This window comes from Ochotona curzoniae, unplaced genomic scaffold, assembly GCF_017591425.1.
Source record: "Ochotona curzoniae isolate NIBS_2020 unplaced genomic scaffold, NIBS_Ocur_1.0 contig_2754, whole genome shotgun sequence".
Classification (NCBI taxonomy): domain Eukaryota; kingdom Metazoa; phylum Chordata; class Mammalia; order Lagomorpha; family Ochotonidae; genus Ochotona; species Ochotona curzoniae.
In genome coordinates this window covers 24,869,810-24,873,728 of record NW_024465582.1, presented here as the reverse complement: position 1 = coordinate 24,873,728, position 3,919 = coordinate 24,869,810, and positions in this window count along the sequence as shown.

Genomic DNA, 3,919 nt, shown 5'->3' with positions numbered 1-3,919 from the left:
GCTCGCTCGCCGCCCCGACTGTCGGGCGCGCTGGGCCGGGGGCGGGGCCCGCGCGCTCCCACGTCCCCAGCTGCGCTAATCCACGGCCGAGAGCCGCGTGCCAGGCGAGAGCAAGCGATGGCCGAGCCGCCGGGCTCTCGGGGATCCACGGCCGCCACTACCCCCTAGTGGCCGAGGCTTCGAAGTGCAGCGCAGTGCCGGCGGGGAAGGGGAGGGGAGCGGATGGATGACCTGGGAATGGTGCGTTTAGGCATTTGGGCTCTAGCAACGCTTCCTAGAAAGCAGGCCAGGGGGTGGCGCCTGCAATGACGCAACCCTCGGTGGAATGAAGTTTGTTTGGTAGGAAATGTTAACGTGCACCAAGGATAAAGACAGGGTGCCTGGGCAGAGGGCTCCTCGCACCGGAGCAGCCCCACCCCCTGCCCTCTTGTGCCCACAGGAGCAAGTGGGCAAAGTAGGGAACAGACTGACAAGAGCAGAGTAAGTGCTGGGGAAGGTTGCAACATATGCAGGTATAGCAGAACAAAAAAGTATACACAGGAAGGTGGCGTTTTGCTGGTGTCCACTCCTACCCCTTGTGTCCTTGCATGACCATGACCTTCAGGGTGGGGCTGCCAGTTCTAATCTCTGTTCTGATGCTAATTAGCAGGGTGACCTTGAGCAAGTCACTTCCCTTGTACCTACCTCTTAGTGTCCTTGTGAGAATGTCATGATAACGCAGCACCTACTTTTAAAATCTGTGTATGTTCATACATAGATTGGGTTTTTTTAAAAAAGATTTTATTTTTATTGGAAAGTCAGATATACAGAGAGGAGGAGAGACAGAAAGATCTTCCATCCCATGATTCACTCCCCAAGTGAGCACATCAGCTGGTGCTATGCCGATCCGAAATAAGGAGCCAGCAACTTCTTCCAGGTCTCCCACACGAGTGCAGGGTCCCAAGGCTTTGGGTCAACCTCGACTGCTTTCCCAGGCCACAAGCAGGGAGCTGGATGGGAAGTAGAGCTGTCGGGATTAGAACGGGCGCCATATGGGATCCCGGTGTGTTCAAGGGGAGGACTTTAGCCGCTAGGCAACATCACCGGGCCCTCATATATAGATTGTTATGGGGCTGGATGGCTCTTGTTAACATATTCTCATTTTATAATGAAATAATTTATAACAAAAGGCAGGGAGAGGCACAAGTGAGCCCTCCCATCTACCACTTCACCTCCCAAGTGTCCTTGGCAGCCAGGGCTGGGACAGGCTGAAGGCGCTGACACCCGGCTACCGGAGCCAGCCTGCAATGCCTCCCGGAGCATGCCTGAGCAGGGACGCTGGATCCCAGGCTGAGCGGCAAGGACAGCATACAAGTGTCCCAGGGGTGACTTAACTGCAGTAGAGACGGGGAAATCCCACGGTGTGTGGCCGACACTGTGCACCGCCAGCACAGCTCAGGTGTTCACTGCCATTCTTGCTAAAAGCCCCAAATTGTGGAGCTGTTTCATGAAGAGGATGAGGGTGAAATTGCAACAGCAGGGAGAGTGTGCCAGGCACGGTCCCCCAGACACATCCCTACTCCTTAGCCTGAGGTCAGGGACTGTCCCCCACCCCCATGCAGTCATCTCTAAGCCTCAGGATCTTTATGATGTGATTTTTAAGAGAAGGAGATCAAAAATGACTTCCTGAAATATTCATCAGCCCCAATCTCTCAGAGTTGCCTTGTTTCCTATCTTTTTTTTCCCCTTCGGTGTATAATTTGCCCAAAGCCTTTTCTTCTCCAAATCTCATCCTTGGAAGTCTAGTCTAATTATTCCTTTGAAGACACCTCTAATTGGGTTCTGTATTCATATATCATTAATTTCAGCCTGTCCCCTGACCCTTTTCAAGCAAGTCTGGGAAAGAGGCCAGAAGAGAGTTAAAAAAAAAAAAAAAAAAAAAAAAAAAGAAGAAGAAAGAAAACAACAGTGGAGGGCATTCTAAGCCTGCACAAAAACACAGATCCACTCTGCCAGAAGTACTCCCACAAGGTGGAGCCTAATGAAAAACCTTAATTCAATTCCGCAAACAATCCAGAATTACCACTTTTTTTCTAAGCTGAAAGCTCCAGGTTATGACTATTTCACAGTAAAGCAACAGAAGTCCTTGAATTTCAATGCCAGAATTTTCTGTGTCACAGACTCCACACGAACCAAACATCCAGGAGACAACTGATTTCCCTTGTGAACCTCTGAGAAGCTAAGCGGGAATATTTAAACACGGGTAGCCTCACCCCCTTCTGTTCCTTCATGGCAGTCCCTCCAGGCTGACCTCAAGTGTGAAATTCCAGAGGCGACTAGAAGCAGTGGTTAGGGTGTCTTACAGCACAGGTGCAGGGACCTGCAGGTGTGAAGCTGGTAGGGGTCTGATGGGCGGCCTTTGTGGTGGGCAGGCTTCAGAGCCAGTTGGGTGTGTCCCTCCCTCCCCCCCACCCACAGTGAGAAGAAAACACCTAGACCTCCAAGGTCTGGGACAGGAACAAAACGTGCTGAAGCATTAGGGATCTATAAGAAGCGATAGCTTTGAAATAGATTTCTCTAGAACACAGGGCAGTATTATTGATCCCTCCAGGATTCCTGTTCCACTACGCTTTTATCAAGAACAGCTTTCACACTACAGGGCCCCACACATCTGCATTTTCTCACTTCTTCTCTTGGCCTGAGAGGCCCTAGGTGGCCTGGGCTTGGTTGTCTTGCCAGCTGTGTTTTCTACTGCCAGTAACCACAGTGGTTTCCTGGCTATTCCGGGAACAAGCGTAGCACATTTGCGCTTGGTGGATCTCAGCCTTTGCTGTTTGCTCAGCCTGGACCCCCTTCCCCAGACCCTAGCTGGGTGCCCTTTGAAGTCTGTGAGAATCAAAGTGGCTCATCCACGCCCCCTCCCTCCCTCTTTTCTCCTTCTACCTTGGAGGAGAACCTGGAAGTAAAATGGAAGGAGCAAGGATCCCGCAGTCACTTTGTAAGAGAAAAAGCTTTTGTTGGGCGAGGCCACTGAAACTGCAGCTCTTGCATGTTGAGCCAGCTGGCTCTGCTATCCTAGTACAACCTCCCCTTCCTCCCACTCCTCCATCCTCCATCCCACTTTTCACGTCTAACATAGACACTGTCAGCGACACATTCCTGCCTGCCTCTCCTGCCAGAACGGACAGCTCCTGAGGGCGGCCGGTTTGTTCTGAGGATACAGCGATGACCGGAGCAGACATGCTGTCCACAGCTGCTCAGGGAATGAGCGAGAATATCCCCACGGTTGCCTCCCCGGATGATTGCAGCTTCTCCAGTGCCTGGCACTCTTACGCTGGGTCTCTTTGCTCCCCGCCATCACTGAACCCTTCTAAGGTCTGCTCAACAAACACTGCCCTTCAGTCAGCAAACTGAAAGACAAGTCAGCCACCCGAACCATGCTCCCAATTGTCTGAGATTGCTGTGAACGTCACCACTGCTGAGTGGTTCACTATTCGTTGTTAAATGACACTATATGACGCTCTGAATCTGTGGGTTCTACACGCTGCATTCCACCAACCACGGTTGGAAACTGTTGTGCTAGAAAACCTGCACCTGTGCTAAGTGCGCGCAGACTTGTTCACGTGCCCTAAGCAATGTGGCAATTGCCACAACAATGAAGACCCCAGTTGGGATGCCTAAGTCCCATATCAGAGCTCCTGGGTTCAAAGCCCAGGTCTCCTGATTTCAGCCACCTGCTAACACACAGCCTGAGAGGCAGTGGGTGACGGCTCCAACAGCTGGGTGCCTGCTATGCATGTAGAAAACCTGGTTAGAGTTCCTGGCTGTTGACTTGGGACTGTCCCAGCCCCGACAACTATAGGCCTTCGGGGGAGGTCTCTCTTCCTCTCTTTCTGTCTCTATGTAAACTTTTAAATCTTAATTTACAAAAAAGTGTTGA